We start from the raw sequence: 23031 nt of genomic DNA, 5'->3' as shown, positions 1-23031 counted from the left end.
GTTAGGTTCATCCAGACCTACTAGTGTCTCATCACTAATAAGTGTCTCACTTTCTGTAGTAATATAGAAACCATAGTAATGCTCAGGTGCATTCCTAACTCTCGTGGAATGCCTCAGAGGTACAGACTCGTGAATTTGCTGAACAGGAGTTTCCTCCTCAAGTTGAGGGCTAGGGTTTGAAGTTCCTTCACCACTTGACTCTTGAAGTTCTTCAAGGTCAATTTGCCTCCCACTGTCTCCTTGGCTTATAAACTCTCTCTCTCTCTCTCTCTCTCACTCTCTCTCTCTCTCGAAAGACTCTTCTTCTTGCTACAAAGACCACATTATCACTAGGTCTATAAAAGAGGTAACCAAAGGATCTTTGTGGGTAGCCGATGAAAATACACCTCTCGCTTTGGGGTTCTAGCTTATCATGAGACTCGCGTCTCAAAAAAGCCTCACATCCCCAAACCTCGATGTGGTCTAGTTTGGGTAATTTACCAGTCCACATCTCATGAGGAGTTTTGACAACTTTATTTGTAGGGACTAGATTAAGGATATGGGCGGCAGTTTGTAAGGCATACCCCCAGAATGAGATTGGTTGCGAAGCTCGACTCATCATGGAAAGAACCATATTCAACAAGGTTCGGTTACACCTCTTAGCTACATCATTCAACTGTGGTGTCCTGGGAGGTGTCAATTATGAGACAATCCCACATTCCCTAAGATAGTCAAGGAGCTCTGAACTACGATACTCACCACCTCGATCGGATCGAAGCATCTTAATGTTCCTGCCCAATTGATTCTCGACTTCCTGTTTAAATTCCTTAAGCCTTTCGAAAAGTCTCTGACTTATGCTTTATTAAGTAGACATATCCATATCTACTGTAATCATCAGTAAAAGTCAAATAATAACGATTAGCATCTCTTATGACATGTTTGAATGGTCCACGCACATCCGTGTGTACAAGGTCCAACAAACCTTCACCCCTCTCACAAGAACCTGTGAAGGGTGACTTTGTCATTTTTCCAAGTAAGCATGATTCGCAACTATCATCTGACCTTCAGTCAAATGACTCCAAGACTCCATCCTTTTGGAGTTGGCCTATGCGTTTCTTGCTTATATGTCCAAGACGACAATGCCATAATGACGCTTTATCGAAATTATTATTATTAAGAGAATCAATACACAAAACATTATTTCCTAATTTATCAACCACAGATACAGTTTCATACACACCATCACAAGGTAATGCTTTAAAATAAAGAATATTATTAAAGAAAGGATTAATCGAACCAACTTCATTATCAAATGAAAAGGTAAAACCTTGTTTATACAATGCATGAAAGGAAATAATCTTTCTTGCCATTTCTGGCGAATAACAACATTTATTCAAATCTAAACTAAACCCACTACTTAGCAATAAAGTATAAACTCCAATCTTGGTGACAGGTGAAGCTTTCCTATTTCCCATGATCGACTTTATTCTTCCTTGCTCCACATTCTCACTTCTTCTTAGTCCCTATAAATCAGAACAAATATGAATACCACAACCGGTATCAAGGGCCCATGAGTTAGAATGGGGTGAGTTATTAGATAAGATAGTGTAAATACCTGCATGGTTGGGTTTAACTTTCCCATCCTTCACATCTTGCTGGTACTTTGGGCAGTTCCGCTTCCAATATGCCTTTTCATGGCAATAGAAGCATTCAACCTCTTTTGGGTCAGAAGGAGTGACGAAACCTTTCTTGGTTCCACTTGAAGAAGAGCCATCAAGGGTCCTATCCTTGGTACCCTTCCAAGAACTCTTTCTCTTCTTCCCTCGTCCTTTCCCGATTGCCAAGACAAGGGCGGAGTTGGTAGGAGTAGGAGTAGTAACAACCGCCTTACCCTTAAGACCACTTTTCGCGGTCTTTAAGAGTCCTTGAAGTTTGCTGAGAGTGACCTCCTCCTTATTCATGTGGTATGTCATGCGGAATTGATCATAACATGAAGGTAAGGAGTGCAAAATGATATCTATTGCAAGCTCCCCGGGGAAGTTCACATTAAGCTTCAGCAAACGGTCCACAAATCTTTGCATTTTCTGCATGTGGCCCGTGATGGGTTTACCATCCTTCATTTGGGTTGTTATCATGGAGGAGATGATTTCATCTCTCTCTTTTCTTGCACTTTGATGGTATCTTTCCATCAAATCTTGGTGCATTTCAAAAGGGTAGTAGTCCTCATAGGACTTTTGGAGGTCGGCTATCATAGTGGCCATCATGATGCATGCCACCTTGGTGGCATTCCTCTCATGTGCCCTAAAGTCAGCGATCTCTTGAGGAGTAGCAACTGTCTCATCAATCTCCTTAAGCTCCTTATTGAGGACATATTCTTTGTCCTCGTAGCGGGTAATCATTCGGATGCTTCTGATCCATTCATTAAAGTCGGATCCATCAAAAGTGACTTTCACACACAAGTTCATTAGAGAAAAGGAGCCATTAGGATTAGAGCCATAAGCAGCAGTGTTTGCAGACATCTGAAGAGAAGAAAAGTTTAGTTTAGAAATAGAGATAGTCCATAATAAAATACCCAAATGTAGTATTAAGTCTAGGACCTAATCATAATATATTATACTTAGAAGAGGTATGTCGTAATTTAAGTAATAACATATTTGAAAGGTAGGTGAATGACGATTCACCAATTTCCACCAAAGACGAAATATTAAAAATATTTAATTTGGTTCTTAGAAAGTCCTAGATTCTTTTGAGATTCAATGAACTTTTCAAAGGCATGTTTCAATCTCGAGTGTGCCCTCCAAGTTTTGTGACTGGGATGCCGAGGATCACAAAACGAGGTGTGAAGTAACCAGGCAAATCACTTGGAACCCTTAATGTATTACCCCTCAATCGATGTGTCGGTTAACCACACACGCTCCATCTATACTATGATAAACATTAAGTCACCCTTTACCTACCTTGTTAAGTTCAAGTTAGTGTGTCGGTTAACCACACACGCTCCACTAACGACTTAAACAAAGTGTAAAGTGTAATTTCATGGATTAGCACCTTATTCACATTTTTCCTAAATTAACTAAGATTGGGAATTTAATAAATCATTTAGTTACTTTATAATTATCATTATACTTTTAATAAGAATTTATAAGTCCTTGTCCTACCCGTTCGGCTAACGAACCTCCACCAGTCAAGCAAGCAGTGGGTGAGAGTGGACACCCATTAAGTTTCCATTTTATAGGCAACAACCTTATGCCCACCTTATAGACTGGCTTCGTGAATGAGGCGTACTAGCGGTAAGACGACTTTGATCTTATACACACACACACACACACACACATATATATATATATATATATATATATATATATATATATATATTATTAATAACATATAATATTATAAGTATAAGGGTTGAAAACTTTTAAAATTCTAAGGGTTGGAACTAAAGTTTTTAATATATCTTTACTTGTTCCAAAACTTGAGGGCAAGTTTTGTAAACTTTCAAAACTTTTCATTTCTTGTAACTTATGAGTTAATTAGAGTATTAAAAATGAAGACTCTTCATTTTTATAACCAATTTGTTCTTTTAATGGTTTTAAAAACAATGTGACTTTTTGTTTTCGATAATTTGAGGACAAGTTATGGACTCCATTAAAACATATAATGATCATGAATTAATCTACCACATAGGTTACAAATAATTCCTATGATCATCTAATCATCATAAGATCAAGAACATGAATATGAACACTTTCATGAATCAAAAAATTACACTTAAAACTTTAAATTTTGATAATTTGCCATTGTAAATGGATTAACATGAACATTACACCAACTAAAACAAGTTTTAAAACACTAAAACAGTTTAAGGTAATGTTCCTAGTCCATTTCCAGCAACAAAAATCGAAATTCTGAAAACTGCAGCCTCTACTCGTCTAGTGCATGAACTGACTCAACGAGTAGCTTGCATTTGGTCATGGGCTCATCGAGTCCCCCCATGGACTCGACGATTTCATACGGGCAGAAAGCAGAAAACTCGATTTTTCAAGCAGTTTGCACAAAAATCAAACAAGCAAGCCTAGGCTCTGATACCACTGATGGGTTTTGAGCATTCTAACACTTCCTAAGTGTACATGCAACCCTATTAACCTTGGATCTATGTTTGTCTAATAATCATGCAAATTTGTTTTCCAAGGTTATGAACCTATCTAGCATACATGGGGTACAATTTTCTTTGTATAAAAGATAGAACTACATACCTTGTTGTTGAAACTGTTCCTTGAAACCTTGTGAGCCTAGCACCTCAAGTGTGATGCCTCAAATGCTTCACACAACACCAAATGCAAAGAATAAACTTGAGAGAATACTCTAACACATGCAAAATCGGCCAAGCCCTCTTGTTTCTTAGTGTAACCAATTTTGGGGAGAGTTACATTGCTTATATAGTGTGTGGCATTAGGTAAACCCTAATGATCCATGACTCTTCATTTCTTGATCCATGGGTTTACTCCATGGAGCATCCATGGAGCATCTTATGGGTGGAACCCAACTTGATAATCCATGGAGCCTCTTAGCCCACTATATAAGATATGGAAGATTTACATAATCTACCCATATATCTATTTAGTTATCTTTTGATCACTTAATTAATTCTAAATTAATTCTTGATCAAAATGAATTAAACAATATTATTAATATATTAGAACTTATAATATATTAATAAATCATATGTGTTATTTCTCTCATTTAGTTTATCCAATTGCATGGTGCCATGCAAACCAAGGAAGCTCCAAATCTCAGATGGCGATCTCGACACCTCCCATTGCATCACCACCTTTATCTTGGATGGATCGACCAAGATACCATTATGGTTGACAAGGTGTCCCAGAAACTGAACCTCATGCAACCAGAAGTCGCACTTGGAGAACTTGGCATAAAGCCTCTCCATCTTCAAAACTCCAAGAATCTCGTGCAAATGCTCCTCGTGCTTCTTTTTTTTCTTCGAATGTCATTGATGAAGATAATCACCGATCGATTCAACATGGGCCTGTAAACCCAGTTCATCAGATCCATGAATGCTTTCAGTGCGTTGTTGAGCCTAAAAGGCATCACCATGAATTCGTAATGCCCGTAACGAGTTCAGAAGACCGTCTTCTGAATATCCTCCTCTCTTACCCTCATCTGATGATAGCCAGACCTCAAATCGATATTGGAAAACCAAGATGCCTCCTCCAGCTGATCGAAGAGATCATTAGTCCTCAACAACGGATAACGGTTCATCACCTTCAGCTTGTTCAACTCCTGGTAATCAATACACATCCAGTGTGAGCCATCCTTCTTTCTGACGAAAAGGATCGGTACTCCCCAAGGAGAACTACTCGGCTGAATAAACCCTTTTCCTAACAACTGTTGAAGTTGAGAGGATAACCCTTGCATCTCAGGAGGTGCAAGACGGCATGGTTCCTTGGAAATCGGTGCCACACCCAGGATCAGATCGATCTGAAATTCCATTTGCCTTACAGGAGGCACACCCAGTAACTCCTCGAGGAAAACATCCAGAAAATCACCATACAACAGGAACATCAGAAATTGAAATGGATCCCATCTCCTTAACCCGAGTATCCCCTGCATATGCCAGATAACCCATACACCCGTGCTGCAAAATCTATCTCGCCCTGGTGGCAAAATAGAAGGTTGATCCTGACCTAATATCCTCACCGTAGATAGTCAGCACTCCCCCACTAGGGTATCGAACTGTCACCATCTGATTCCCACTATCAATCAGAGCCCCAAACGAGCTCAACTAATCTATACCAATGATCACACAGATATCTCACATCGCAATAAGGATAAGATCTATCAGATAACCAACACGAAAAATCTTTAACACACAACCCCGGTAGCTACCAGTAGCGGAGATTAGACGCTCATCAGGTATAGAGACTCTCAAGGGCCTGATCAAGGCCTCTAGTGCAATAATAATACTGCAAGAAAAAGATGACAAAAAAAAAAAGATCGAGTCACACCCGAGTCAAACAATACAAGCGCTTTTACAGAATTCACAAGAAAGGTACCTACACGATCAATAACATAAGCATCATAAATAAATCAGCAAAATAATATAGAACACATACCAGCCACGACATTTGGATCGTCTTGAGCCTCGTTTTTTGTCAACTGAAATGCTCTCCCTTGAGCCCTCGGTGTCTCGTCCTTCCCATGCCAGCCATCAGTAATACGCAGGGTCGCAGGGGCTGGAGTCTGAACCGCCCTAAATGCAAGCTGAGGACACTCAGGCCTCAGATGTCCCGTCTGTGAAATTGAAGCAATCCTAAAATCCCTTAGGGTAATCCCTGGAAAAATTCCCCTCATTGCCACACAGGTAGCAAGCCCTTCCTGATCGATAGGGTCCCTCAAGCCCCTTGTCGCACTTACTTCAAGTAAGGCCCTTCTAGCCTCAAGCTCTTGAGTCAGCAAGTTTGGGCCGCTTAGTCGTCGGATGCAACTATATTGGCCTCCTATCTCTTACCTAGGTCTCCCTTTCCTCCCTAGCCCGGGTCTCCTGCTCAATCTCTCTCCTCCCGGCATTGGTCTGCAGCTCAGTCAATGTCCAATATGAAGTGTTTGTCACGAACTCACTGATATCCCTCCTCTGAATACTCAGGTATCGACTCACATGTGCCTGCTCAAAAAACAATGGTATATTGGGGAAACTTACTTGAGCTCGGCTGATTGCACACATCACACTCCTTGTTCTTTCACAAAAACTCTTAATTTTCAATTTTTAGAAAATTATTATTTTTTTCTTGTGAAAACCTTTCAAACCCTCGATTTGAGTTTAGACACACTCGAGAGTGTGCTCAAATCCCTCAAACCAAGGCTTTAATACCAACTTGTAACATCCCAAAATTTAAGACCAAAAATTTCATTTTAAATTTAATAATTATAAAACCATTTGTCTAAAAACATCCATAGTATCAACTTATATCAAACCAATGTATCAATAGTATAAATATGTCATGATAAAACAACATCAGAGTATAACTCCCAAAGATCTCATGTGTGGAAAACGTAGTGTGATGTGATGCGATCATGTCGGCTCCTTTCCCTTCGAAGACGAAGTACCTGAAACCAAAACTGAAAACCGTAAGCACAAAGCTTAGTGAGTTCCCCCATCATACCATATACTATACAATAAACATACTGCCATGCATATCTGGATGTCCGACCTAGCCTGCTGAGCATAGTTGGGTGCTCAACCTACCCATATCAGGCATACCGGGGTGCCCGGCCTACCTTTTGGATTAGTTTCTAAGTCCATAATTATATTTGGTATGTACTTACCCAGTTGTAGCATGGTCCTTTTGGGTTGCCTTCACACTAGTGACTAGACAAGATGACTATTGAGGAGAGAGGCCGATTTATTGTTAAGAATAATAAATTGGGGTATAAATATGATTTGTTAATATATTATACGAATAATACATTAATTTGGAATCATACAATTAATTAGTATTTAATTAGAAGCCCAGTCAATCAACTCAACTGAGTGTCAAACTCATTAATATTGAGTTCTAGCCCGGTTAAAAGTCATTCTAAGGAGTTTTGAGCCTAATACACTTAAGGAATAAGTGTTAGAAAGTACATGCTAGAACCACAATGTAGAAAATCAAACCTTAACCTCTTCAAAAAGAGTTCACGGCCACAACACTTGAGTTTACGGCCGTAAACTCAAGGTGGGCCGTAAACTCCCTCCTTAAGTCACATATTCTTCAACTTTCTTTCATTATTTCATTTCCAACTGAAGAACACTTCCAAATCCTCTCAAGTATCATCGAGTTCATCATCTTAGATCATCAAAAATGTAAGTATTATTTCCTTGATTTGTTGTTACACTTCATCTCCTAGTTACACTCTTTGATTCCATCCATGAAAACATTCATTTCAACTAGATCTTCAAGTTTCACCAAGAACACACACTAGTGTTCTTGGCCAATATCAACCATTTCGAGCTCCTAGATAGTAAGTATTCTTCCCTATACTTCATATCCAGTTAGGAATCATGCTTAGAGACTTGAAACACACATTTTCCTAAGAACATCATGAGTTTATGGTTCAAGATCTTCCTTGGCCATAAACTCAATGTTAGGGCATGTTTTAGCCCTATACCCTCCTAGATGCAAGGATTGAGACCCAGAACCCTTCCTTGATGATTGTAAGGCCTTAAAATACTGTCATAAACATAAATCGTCATGAGTTTACGACTGTAAACTTCTTTGGGCCGTAAACTCGTCAAAAGCCTCAATGAAGGTAGTCATCCTAGTGTTGAGCAAAAGTCCCTAAAGCTTCCCTAGCCTTCAAACTTGCACTTATAAATGAGTGACCATGAGTTTATGGCCGTAAAATCATGGTAGTCAACTCATTTTAGTGCCATTTCACATTCCTTGTTGAATCACATGTGATTCCAACACTTGGTCAAAGTGTTTCCTAGTCCCGGAAGGTGTTTCCATTCATATAATGCTTTTAGGGGGTGGGGGGGGGGGGAATACAAGTTAAACACAATGATAATTGTGTAATTATTTGTTGTAAACATCTTTTAAAATGTTGCATATGTCTTATATAAGTGGTCAAAACATTTCAAAAACTATTTTACAGTTATGTTGCTTTATAGTTTAACAAAATTGTGTTTTTAAAGTACAAGCATAACTTGATAGTAAAATGAGTCTTCTCAATAATAGTTCATGTTGAATAATAGTAAACTACAATAGGTATAGTTTAGGGGTTCAGTGCATACTAGATAGAGTACACGATAACAGAGAGAACATACTATACACTAGTACATACTATTCATACATACTACATACTATACAGCAGCTACCTACTATACGAGAAACAGGACATACTGAGATACATCAAGGGATATATATATATATATATATATATATATATATATATATATATATATATATATATATATATATATATATATATATATAGGATCCGACAGGTAATAGGATGTGTGCTTTCTGCTTCATTTCCTGTTCCTTGTTTGGTTGTGGGTTTAGAGCAGATTCACCCAACCTATTATCTATTCAATTTTAGTTATATATATGTTCCTTACACATTAAGTCATCATAAGGGGTACCAGGTATGGGTCAAGTCATAGGACACTAATTTAATGCACAGTTTTCTAGTACAAAGCATAGTTTTCAAACAGAACTTTTGGTACTCAAAGCTAGAAACTCACCAGTAAAGGGTTTAATCTATTTTATTAAACCAGTGTAGACTTAAAGGACTCTAGGATATTTACCCTATAATACCTTAGTTTATACATCATGGTTATATATCATTAATACACAACAGCTAGTTGGATCTGTGCTTTCTGCCTTATTTCGTGTTCCTTCTTTGGTTGTGGGCTTAGGGCAGATTCATCCAATCAACTATCTATTCAATAATAGATTATATATAGCCAGTATAAACTAAGTGATTATAGAAGTAGTCACTGTGGTCACTATTTTATTATAATAAATAAGGGTTTTCTTAAAGGATATTTTCATTAAATATAAAGGAACTATTACAATTAACTCCATGAGTAACAAGTGAATACACCAGGGTTATATACAACGAGGACCTAACAAACAATGGGATGTGTGCTATCCACCTTACTTCCTGTTCCTTGTTTGGTTGTGGACTTAGGACAGATGCGCACAATCGATTGTTTGTTTACTCCGAGTTTTATATAACTTGTATCCATTTAGTACTCGTAGAAAGGATTGTAGAATCATTTTTACGTATCTTTCATCAAATTAGGAAATATAGGATTTTCTAGAGGAACAGGAAACTTTTCTAAAAATAGAACTTATAACTTACTACATTTCAAATACATTTTTCAACAACTTTCTATGACTCACATACATCACTAAAATCTTATGAACTCACCGGCTTAATTGCTGATAAACTCTTTCAAATAACTTGTATTCTCAGGAAACCGGTAGACAGGTACTCGCTTTGGGAATTCAGAAGACGGAGCAGTATAGCTTTAAGTCTTGTTTTGTTATTTGCATATGTATTCTATGTTTTGTGAACACACACATTGTAACAATTTCTTTCGAATGAAATGGTTCTTCATTACTTGCTTACTATGGTACATGTCTTGTGATACTAAACATGACGTCCTCCACCCCCGAACATTTCCGCCGTTCCGGTTTTGGGGTGTGACAGATTGGTATCAGAGCATTGTTTATAGTGACCTAAGTACATCAACCGATAAAAGATATACAACTATAAATACAATAGGGCTTAAGTTCTTTGGTTAATGATATATTTTAAAAATATAACGATAAGTTATAAAAATATACCTACTTGCTTATACATGTACATACTAGAACGAGTATCACAAGGAGAACATAACTAAAGTATTTAAAGGTTGAACATTGTCGTCAAACCTGAACAATTATGTAATCATAGCTAGGATCAATATAGCCTGATCAACTATATTCATTCGAGATGTGATCGATATGTGCTTGGGAGTGATGTGGTGTTGCAACGGTGTTAAAACTTACCTAACTCTATACAAAGGATCTCTAGATCAGAACATGAAAGTTAGAATACTATAGGAGTATTTTAGGCTCTATATGAATAACTAATGTGATAACTTAAAAGACCCTTACGGATAGATCTATAATTTTGCAATGTATACTCTCAAGGTTATATATAATTGGGGTTTTATAGACTTAGAATTTGTGATCTACGCTTCATCACGTGTTCCTTGTTTGGTTGTGGTTTTGGAGTAGGATCACTTATTCTAAGATCTGTTTAATCTGGAATTATATACAACATGTATACATTGTACAATTATAGCATGACTCTGTAAGGATCACCCCATAATGTTACCTTAAATCTCATAGATTCTCTAGTCACATCCATTCTCGCACGACAAACCCAAATAGATGTAACCACTTCCTCATAAGGGGTCAACAGAAGATTCAAGGAGGAACAAGGACGAGTTCATGAGAAATATTCAAAGAAGGACCACCCGAAGTAACCAAAACGTCTTACACGTCACACTAATAAATAATAATCTTTGTTAAATTATTGAGCGAAAGGAAACACTGCTCACAGTATATGTTAGAATTATTTTCTTACATGCAGCTGGTAACAGTTATTCAGGAAACAGATATTCATTCAAGGATAGTTATTTCAAATTCATAGAGTTTATTAGGTATAGAATCTTTTATGAATTGTTTCTAGAACCCTGTGGAAGTCAGGACCCGATACATCCAGAACTAGGATAACCTTGTCTTTTTAGCTTTCGGCTGGTGTCCATTACTTTAGACTTATTCCATCTCATCTTTGTATTCTTTTAGCAAAGATGCCTCCTCGCAGACCTATCAGACGCACTACTCCGATAACTCCAACGCCGCCTCCTTCGCAAATTGATATGGTAGCTATAAACGCTGCAGTGGTTGCGGCTGTGGCAACAACCATGGCTCAATATCACCCCATCAGTACCAGTAGAGGTGGAACGCCTACTGATTCAACTCAGGGAGAGGTCCCCGTGCACTCAAGAGAGTTCTTGTCACACCCCAAAACTGGAACGGTGGAAACGTTCTGGGGTAGATGACGTCATGTCAAGTATCACAACACATGCATTATGGTAATCAAAGTACAACAAGCATTGTATTAATAGTAATAGTTTTAGAAGGTTTACATTACAATACAACAAAGTAATACAAGTAAGTATAATAAGTACAGCTTGGTACTAAGCTATCTTCATCAACAGCTCCGGGAATGTACCTGTCTATTGCTGACCTAAGAATACAAGTTATTTGAAAAGCGAGTATCAGCATTTTTACAAATGCTGGTGAGTTCATAAGTATTTAGTGTCATTTCATCCAAATAACTTTAATAAAAGTGGTAGTTTTAGAGTGTCCATTACATTAGTGTCTTTTCCAGAAAATCCTATATTTTCTTTAATAAAAGCAGTCTTCTACCAAGACTGGACGGAGTTATGTGGTAAAAAGTAGTTTTCCCTTAATCGCTATCATTATCAAAATACAGAATTTGATTATTAAAGAAAGCAAGAAAAATCAGGGAAATAACATATGCCTCAGCAGTGAAGACTGCTGACTAAGGCAAAGGAATCATAGACTCCAGGAGAGTATCGAACAAGCGACACGCCTGGCTCAATCTAACAAAGAGAGACACAGACCCTAGACGGTACCAAATGAAATGTGACATTTGTCACCCCTTGGCTTGGTAGGCCGTGGACTGTAGCTAGCAGTCAGGGTGCGGGGGTGCCAATCCCGTATAGATCTATACACACAATGTCCGCTCTCCCTACAGGAGACTCTGGTTACCAACTAGACGACGGAGAAGGCCGTGTCCCGAAGATGCATCCCAAATAGTGGGTAGTGGGTTTCCAATATAAGTGATGAACTGGTGGTAGATACTCATAACTGAACTGACTAACATAAACCTATATGTCTATGCTCATATACATAATATATAACTAATGAATCAAACGACCTTCGGACGGGCATCCGATCCCACCAGACCACATCTCAACGAAGAAAAGGAAATAGGGTGGACAAACCTTCCTAAGTCCTTCAATCATTATTTATATGCACCTATAAAAGCACAGGCATACACCTAACTACGTCTGAGTGTGTAACAAGTGGAAACGTATCGTGAAGTATAACCGAATCGTGATGTATAAACGTATAGTGTGGAATAACCGAATCGTGATGTATAAACGTACAGTGTGGAATAACCGAATCGTGATGTATAAACGTACAGTGTGGAATAACTGGATCATGAAGTATAAGCCTTACCAAATATAAATGTATCACGAAGTAGAAGCGACAACAAGTGAAGTAAGAGCGTCTAATAGGCATAAGCGACTACAAGTATAAGCGAAATAGAGGCAATAACAAGTATAAACGCATCACGAAGTGAAAGCGTTATCAAGTAGGAGTTTAAACTAAGAGGGAGTATCAAAACATGGAAGAAAACCTTTATACTTGAAAAAATCACAACTTGGTGTTCTTTGGTAAAATAAGTTTGAAAACCTTTAGAAATTATTTGGAAACTTTTCATAAACCAGTTTAGAATGAACTTTGATAAAACAGTATAAGTAAGAGTTTTGAACAAGTGAAAATCTTTTGGAAAACCATTTATAGTATCCTACTTGGTAAAACAGTTACAGTGTGGTAAATCCTTGTGCATGCAGGCTATCAATCACATGTGATTGATATGATAACTAGCATGTTTAACTTGTATTCCCCCCTATAAAACATGTAAAAACATTTAAAAGGTTCATTCAGGGATATGAACTCACCTGGTGTAAGTGGATCCGACGAAGGTGTCGGTTGGGTGCTCGGTGTCAAGTAAGGACTTGGACACACTTAGTGACCTATTTAACATATGATAACATATGTTCACATACAATTAGTACATTTAATACTAATTAAACAATTATAAGCTTCCTAAGTGCGAAAACACTTTTAATTAAGCGTTTGGGGTGTCCCGGGTAACATTTAAGGGTGTGTATGGCTCAAATAAGGAGTTTACTCTCCTAAAACTCACTTTATATGAGTTCACGGTTGGGAGGCCATATTCCCCATGAGTTTACGGCTGTAAACTCATGGGAGGAGTGTTTTAGGATGATTTCAAGTCCCAAATGCTTCTAGAACTGGTTTTAAGTATTTATCCAAGGCTATAGGGGTGTTTAGGGTTCCGAGAGTGCACTCCCTTGGAGTTTACGGTCCAAATGACCACTCCTTGGGAGTTTACAGCCATAAGCTCTATGGCTTGGCCGTGAACTCTCATACACCCACAAATCATTGATTTTAAAGCCCTTGGTTCAATCCTAGTGATTTCTAATAAAGGTCTAAGGCCATTTGGGGGATTTAAACTAACATTTGGCATGGTTTGGGGGTGTTTACGGCCTAAGCATGTGCTTGGGCCATAAACTCCTTTTTGCCCCTCATTTCTTAGTGTTTAATTGCTCCAAACCCGAAATAGCAAGTCCCTAATTTATGTCTTAAGCCTAAGGGTGGTTTGGGAGTGTTTTAGACTTGATTTAACAAGTTTAGAGGGTGTTTACGGCCTAAGCATGTGCTTGGTCCGTAAACCCTCTTTTAAGCCCCAAAAATTGTTGTTTTATGCTTCAAACACTCCTAGGCTAAATCCTTAATTGGTTCCTATGCTCAAAGGGACAAATTTGGGTCATTTTGGCCTAATTTAAGGGGTTTACGGCCTAAGGAGGCTCTTAGGCCGTAAACTCCTTTTCAACAGCTTATAATGTCGATTTTTGGGGTATAATCACATGTCATGATGTTTAGAATAGGTTAGGGTAAAGAGACTTACGTTTGGGAAGCGGAACTTTGCGGTTTTGAGTCGAAAATGAGATTTATGAGAGAGAGTATAGAGAGAGTGAAAAGGGGTGGAATGAAGTCCATTCCCCTTATATATGGGTTGGAGTTAGAGCTTAGTGGGAATCTACCCGATACTACCGTTAAACGGGGCTTTTGGTCGCACCCGATTTAGTGGTCGTAATAAAACTTAACTTTTTCCAAATTAATATGGAATGTAAAGTAATTATCTTTATTTCTTTTATCACGATGTTAACGACATATAATATAAATAAATAAACCATTTATTTATTTGGCGACCTCTAATTAACGGAACTGCTATAAAATGGAATATTCCGTTAACGGTAACAGGGTAATGTAACGGAATAAACTTTGGGTTGTCACAGTTCTCCTACAAGGAATTCACCAAATGCCAGCCATTGTCTTTTAATGGGACTAAAGGAATCATTGCCCTCTTGCAATGGTTCGAGAAAACAGAGTTGATCTTCGAAATCTGTTTATGCTCAAAAGGAAGCAAAGTGAAGTTTGCTGCTGGCACCTTCTCTGGCAAGGCCCTAACATGGTGGAATAGGCATGTTAAGTCACTGACTCTATCAGTGGCTAACTCAATAGGTTGGGAAAACCTAAAAGAGTTAATGCGGGAGGAATACTACCCGTTAGGCAAAATTCAAAAACTAGAACAAGAGTTGTGGGATCTCACTATGGTCGGCTCAGAGATAGTGACCTACAATGACTGGTTCAGCGAGCTAGCAGCTCTATGCCCCAGGATGGTTACCCCGGAGAGGAATAAGATAGAAAGATACATTTGGGGTCTGACTGTTCCAACCCAAGGAAATGTGTTGTCTTCTAACCCAGCCACGTTCGATAGTGCTAAACGCCTGGCTCAGCGACTCATTGATCACGAAGTTTGCCATGGCGTAAAAGTCCCTATTCCCGAGCCAACGAGGGAAGAGGACTATAATCTGAAGTCGGGGAACAAGAGGAAGAAGAAGCGAACAACACAGGACACCCCACAAGGGCAAGGAGCGAGTACTATGTACGCCGCTACGATACCTACTGCTCCAGCACCTGCCAGTCAATATGTTGGAACCCTCCTGAAGTGTGGAAAGTGCAACTTTCACCACATCGGAGTATGTCGGGATATGCAGTGTCTGAACTGCCACAGAAAGGGACACACAGTCCGTTTCTGCAGGGTACCGGCTCAACCGATCTCCCAAGTTCCCGGAGCTGACCAAAAACCAAGCCTGCTATGGCTATGGTGAGGATGGACATTTTTAGAGGGACTGCCCGATAGTAAAGAAGTTAGGTGCAGATGGACACATTCTGATGATCACCGCAGGAGAATCTACCTCGGAGTCGTCGACGAGCAGTGGTACGTTTTCGAAATAGTAATTACTTTTAAAATTAATTTATATTGGTATAAGATTTAAAATTTGGGGATAACACCTAAAAGTAATTATAGTAACTCACATAATGAAATAGGTCACAATATTCAAGAGAACTAAAGGATCCGTTTAGAGAAGCTATTATGGCTTACCATATACATCAGGGTTGTGCACAACTAAGATGTTGCAGATTTAGACTGAGTGACTCCGCTTACGTCCCCATTCCTTATTTGGTTGAGGATTTGAGGCAGAGTTACTCAGTCGACTGCCTAGTTCATCTTAAATATTCATAACTTGTATATGCAAGGCGATTGTAGTGGTACCAATGAGGATCATGATATAAAGTATTTGCACCAGTTATTAGAGCACTTCGTTTGTATGTATGCGCACATAGCGGTACGATACGTAGGAGTGTTAACATCAAAGAGAAAACAAGAAACACGGAAACATTTACAAAGAGTACATTTTCGAACATACTAGGAGTACAGTATCGATCATACAGGGGATACATTGTCGTATATCAGACTTTTCTTTCATTGACCAAAACTTTGTTCAGTAAAGAGTCCGTTACAATTTTTCGTCATGAGTTGGCATGGTCCTCACCATACAAACGTCATATGTTTCTATCGCCTCGATCGGAGAGTTCTCGAAACTTCCGACATTCGTATCGACATTTCGACTTAAACCCCAGTTTTATCTCTTGTATTCTAAAACCCGAAGTACTTGTGCGAAGAGTACTTTGTCCTCTGAAGCCTTATCGTCAGATGTCCACAGACCGTCACGAAATACCGCTCGTCCAGCAGACCAAGTTTGAGCACAAAGTCTAAGGACAAATATAGCCCACCTATCACCATTAAGTGTATACGAGAGGGTGGTATATGATTATGATTATGCAAATTTAGTATGTGTGCTTCCGCCCTATCTCCTGTTCCTTGTTTGGTTGTGGAGCTGGGGCAGAGTCGCACATCCGACTGTCTTACTAACCTTAATCATGTACGACTTGTATGCACGAGGTAATGGTAGATGAACCAAGTACGAATCCTATCAGGAACACCAGGGCAAATTTGCCAAGTCTACGGGTAGGTATCCTGCTAATCCGAGGAGCGCAACCCCACTAGTAATGCTAAGAAAGTTAATTTCGGGACGAAATTCCATCTAACGGGGGGATAGTGTGACAACCCGAAAAATTTTTATTTTAAAAGCCCAGTCAATCAACTCAACTGAGTGTCAAACTCATTAATACTGAGTTCTAGCCTGGTTAAAGGTCATTCTAAGGAGTTTTGAGCAATACACTTAAGGAATAAGTGTTAGAAAGTAGGGAAATCTCTAGAAAAGTCCTAAAATTATAGTATAATTTATGAAAAACTCCCAAATTAAATTTTATTTACAGAAAAGCACAGAATACCGGTTAAAACTTTGAAAAAACCCTTCTCGGATGGTTTCGTAGATTTTGCCGGTATTTTGTCCTTTTTCGTTAGTTTGCTCAAAATTTTGGGACTTTCCAAAAATTACATAATAACCAAAATATTGGGACCTTTTTGAAAATTACCATGAAATTAATGGATATTATTATTAACAAATCATTTATAAACATAAAAAATATTTTTATTATAAAAAAATACATTTGTTGTTAATTTCGAGGAATAAATTGGTGGTCTAAGTACTCTATTGCTTCCTGACCACTCAAACTCTCTACGTTCTTCTTATGCATTGTTATGGGTATGATGATGAGATGAACTTAGTCAGCAGTCCTCTAATGTTGGTGTTCGTCTTATGTTGTTTAACCTAACTACCAACCAACATTCATACCTTACATGTTAACAACCATCGACAAACACACATCTATAAAATGTGAAAAGTGAACCGTGAATGATAATTTATATGGAAACAAGTGAAGGGTTATTATCTATTTAAATTGTCATTCAAAGTTTAATTTTCACTCTCGATAGATGTGTGTAATTTTATGGTTGTTACCAAGTAATGTTTGGAGATTAGATGGTAGTTAGGTTAAAGAACATAATGAAAGATCTGTATGTTCGTGTAATGATATTTTCTGATAACACGTGATCATATAGCATCATGCCTAATAACAAGTAGACACTTATTGATTGTGTATTAAATATTAATAAATATTATCAACTCTTGTATTGGTCACGCCTAACATAGTACTTCTCACTATGACACCCACAATGATACATAGGAAGAACATAGAGACTTTGAAGTGGTCAACAAATAATAGAGAAGTACATAGTCAACCATTCTATTACTAGAAATTAGCAACAAATTGTCACACCCCAAAACTGAGAACGGCGGAATACGTTCTGGGGTGGAGGACGTCATGTATAGTATCATAACAACGCATAATAGTAAGGACAAGCAACAACATCCATTGCATTAATACAATAATTGTAATATAAGCATGTTATGTACAGTTTGTTAGACACCAAAAGGATAATCAAAATAAAAGATGAGTCTTGTATGTGCTCCATCTTCTCAAAAGGTGCATCTGTACCTGTCTACTGATGACCTAAGAATACAAGTTATTTTGAAAACGAGTATCAGCATAAAGCTGGTGAGTTCATAAGTATTTAGTGTCATTGCTTTTATAAAAGTGTTTACAATCATGTAATATAATCGTTGTTATCAATGTTCGAAAATGGTATGATCCCTACAAAATCCTATATTTTCCAGCAAAAGTAGTCTTTTACCAAGACTCGGTTATTTGTATGTTTGATCCTTTGAAAATGTAAAAGCTTTCCCAGTGAAACTATCAGTATGAAAATATAGTTTTAGACTTCATTCATGTAAAGTAATTGGGAAAATAATGTTTTACCCCAGCAGTGTTGCTGCCGGCTAAATGTAATAAAAATGCAGACTCCAGGTAGTATTAAATGTACAACACACCTCGGGGAGTCTGCTTTGCCTTTAATTCTTAATGTGTTAATTAAAGGTCCGAATGTGAACTCGTATGTAACCATGTTGTTTGAAAATCGAATAACTGATGATCCTCCAGATCACACATAGTATGGTGACATTTTGTCACCCCTAGGTCTAGTCGGCTCGGACTGTAGCTAGCAGTTGGGATGTGGGAGTGTCTGTCCCATATAGATCTATACACATAATGCCCGCTCTCCCTCCAGGAGACTCTGACTACACAATGATAGCACAGTGAAGTGTCGTATCGAGAAATAGTTTGCCACATTTTGTTTTAGTATTTTCTCTGGTAATTGTATATAATGTACTTTCTGGTATAATGTATAGAGTGATCTCTTGTATAGTATTTAGTATTCTCTTTGCATAGTATTTAGCATGTATTGACTCATAACTGTACTAACTATAGTAAGTGTCATGGTAATAGTAGTAATGAACGGTGATCCTTAACTATACATATTATAGGTAAATAGAAATGTTAGTTGCATGCCTTTGATACACAAAGGTATTATACTGAAGTGAAGACTTTTATATCCAACACAAATATATATAGTATATAACTAAGAATTCAACGACAGTCGGACAGATAACAATATACCCTATATCCACAATCAAACAAGAACAGGAAGTAAAGTGAGCTATCAGTCCTAAGTCCTTTAAGTCTTACTTATATAAATATGTTGGTGTAGATATGGTTTGGGAACAAAATGAGTTTAAAAGAGTTTGGAAATAGTTTTATAACAATTTAACATGAGAAGTGAGTTTGATAAACATTTAAAGCAACTTTGTTGGCAAAGAAGTTAAAAGTATAGAAAATCCTTTCTAGTTGCAAGTTATAAATTACATGTGATTGATACTATAACTTGTTTGATTCAACTTTTATTCCCCCCCCCCCCATAAAAGCATTTAAAAACATTTAAAAGTTCAATTAAGGGGTATGAACTCACCTGCAGTGAGTGGAGTGGATGGAAGTGCCGAGTAGGATGCTAGGTGTCAAGTGAGGACTTGAACACACACGCGGATCCTATGTAACATGTAGTGATACATAATTGTATCCAATTAGTTATTTAATCACAAATTAAGTAACTAAAGAGACTCTAATGCATGAAATCACCTTGTTTCAAGTGCTAGGAGTGGTAAGGGTTGTATCTAAGGAGAGTATGGCCTCACTTTGGAGTTTACACCTCAAATGGTAGCCCTTAGGGGAGTTTACGTTTTCTGGATCATTTCCCCCATGAGTTTATGGCCATAAACTCATGGGAATGGTGTATTTGTGTGTTTCAAGGTCTCATGCTTCACAAAGAAGTGCTCCAGGGTTGAATCAAAGGCTTAGGAAGTGGTTAGGGCTCGAAATGGCACACTTTTTGGAGTTTACGGTCCTTGGACTACCCTTGAGATTTTATGGTTGTTAACCCATGATTTTACGGCCGTAAACTCATGTTTACTCCAACCATTTCGTGTTTTGGTGTTTCTAGTTCATGCATGCAAGGTTCTAGCCTCTTGTCCAAGCATTAGAAGGTGTTAGGGGCATCAAAACACCCTTTGGGGGTGTTTACGGTTTTGGGAGATCCCCAAACCGTAAACACATGTTCTTGGGGGGCGGGGGGGGGGGGGGTTTGGTGTTCAATCCATGGATTTGAAAGCATACTAAGCAAATAACTAGTTAGGAAGAGTATACTTAATTATAGGAGGCTTGTAAGAGTGTTTAGGACCCAAGAACACTAGTGTGTTCTTGGTGTTTTGAAGATCACTTGAAGATCTATGTAAAAATCGAAAATCCATGGATGAAATGATGTATAAACACTAGATTAAGTGTTGTAGGAAATAATATAGGAAGGAAAACTTACATTTTTGGTGGATTTGGAAGTATGAACTTATGATACTTGAGAGAAAAACTTGGTGTTCTTGAATGGGAACTGGAAAAATGAGGACAAGAAGTGTAAACTTATGCTATATGCATGAGTCTTGGGAAAATGGTGTTTACGGCCCAAACACCTCTCGTTTGTCCGTAAACACCAGGCTAAGGTGTCAGATTGTTTTGCTCGTCACACCTCACTAATAATGACACTTCCTTTTATTTAATCGTTTGACAAAAAATAAAATAAAACACCAAACGGACTTAAATCTAGTCAAAATTATACTGAAATGTTTTTGACTAATATTTGAAGCGTTTGACTGTGGAAATTACACAAATGAAAATTTTGGGTTGTCACACAAATGATTCCTTTGTTTATAATAAAATTTTTATGTTTATAAATGATTTGTTAATAATAATATCCACTAATTCCATAGTAATTTTAAAAAATGTCCCAATATTTTGGTTATCGGGTAATTTTCAGAAAAGTCCTAATATTTTGAGCAAACTAACGAAAAAGGACAGAATACCGGCTAAATCTACGAAACCGCCCAAAAAAGGATTTTTTCGAAGTTTTAGCCGGTATTCTGTGCTTTTCTGTAAACAAAAAATAGTTCGGGACTTTTTCATAAATTAGACTAAAATTTTAGGACTTTTCTGGAGATTTCCCTAGAAAGTACCTGCTAGAACCACAGTATAGCAAATCAAACCTTAACCTCTTCAAAAAGAGTTCACGGCCACAACACTTGAGTTTACGGCCGTAAACTCAAGGTGGGCCGTAAACTCCCTCCTTAAGTCACATATTCTTCAACTTTCTTTCATTATTTCATTTGCAACTCAAGAACACTTCCAAATCCTCTCAAGTATCATCGAGTTCTACATCTTAGATCATCAAAAACGTAAGTATTCTTTCCTTGATTTGTTGTTACACTTCATCATCTAGTTACACTCTTTGATTCCATCCACGAAAACATTCATTTCAACTAGATCTTCAAGTTTCACCAAGAACACACACTATTGTTCTTGGCCAATATCAACCATTTCTAGCTCCTAGATAGTAAGTACTCTTCCCTATACTTCATATCTAGTTAGTACACAGTAGTTACTATATACAATACTATAGTACTTACATTTTACAAATGACAAACAGAACGGGTCTAGTACATTCAGTAGAAAGGGACCATAATGCTAACCTTATGATTCCTTAATGTATACATCAAGGGATATATATAAATAGGATCTGACAGCTAATAGAATGTGTGCTTTCTGCTTCATTTCCTATTCCTTGTTTGGTTGTGGGTTTAGAGCAGATTCACCCAACCTATTATCTATTCGATTTTCGTTATATATATATGTTCCATACACATTAAGTCATCATAAGCGGTACCAGGTATGGGTCAAGTCATAGGACACTAATTCAATGCACAGTTTTCTAGTACAAAGCATACTTTTCAAACAGAACTTTTGGTACTCAAAGCTAGAAACTCACCAGTAAAGGGTTTAATCCATTTTATTAAACCAGTGTAGACTTAAAGGACTTTAGGTGATTGACTCTTTAATACCTTAGTTTATACATCATGGTTATATATCATTAATACCCAACATGTAGTTGGATGTGTTCTTTCCGCCTTATTTCCTATTCCTTGTTTGGTTGTGGGCTTAGGGCAGATTCATCCAATCAACTATCTATTCGATATTAGATTATATATAGCCAGTATAAACTAAGTGATTATAGAAGTAGTCACTGTGGTAACTATTTTATTATAAGAAATAAGGGTTTTCTTAAAGGATCTTTTCATTAAATATAAAGGAACTATTACAGTTAACTCCATGAGTAACAAGTGAATACACCAGGGTTATATACAACGAGGACCTAACAAACAATGGGATGTGTGCTATCCGCCCTACTTCATGTTCCTTGTTTGGTTGTGGACTTAGAGAATATGCACACAATCGATTGTTTTTTTACTTTGAGTTTTATATAACTTGTATCCATTTAGTACTCATCAAAAGGATTATAGAATCATTTTTATGTAACTTTCATCAAATTAGGAAATATAGGATTTTCTAGAGGAACAGGCGAACTTTTCTAAAAATAGAACTTATAACTTACTACATTTCAAATACATTTTTCAACAACTTTCTATGACTTACACACATCACTAAAATCTTATGAACTCACTAGCTTAATTGCTGGTAAACTCTTTCAAATAACTTGTATTCTCAGGAAACTAGTAGACAGGTACTCGCTCTGGGAATTCAGAAGATGGAGTAGTATAGCTTCAAGTCTTGTTTTGTTATTTGCATATGTATTCTATGTTTCGTGAACACACACATTGTAAAAACTTTATTTCTAATGAAATGGTTGTTCATTACTTGCTTACTATGATACATGTCTTGTGATACTAAACATGATGTCCTCCACCCCGGAACGTTTCCGTCGTTCCGGTTTTGGGGTGTGACACCAATGGATCACCTTATTAGACAAGGGCCAAAAATCCTAGAAGGC

This window comes from Lactuca serriola, chromosome 6 (assembly GCF_051521515.1).
Source record: "Lactuca serriola cultivar US96UC23 chromosome 6, Lser_US96UC23_V15, whole genome shotgun sequence".
Lineage (NCBI taxonomy): Eukaryota > Viridiplantae > Streptophyta > Magnoliopsida > Asterales > Asteraceae > Lactuca > Lactuca serriola.
Note: the sequence above shows the minus strand (reverse complement) of the source record.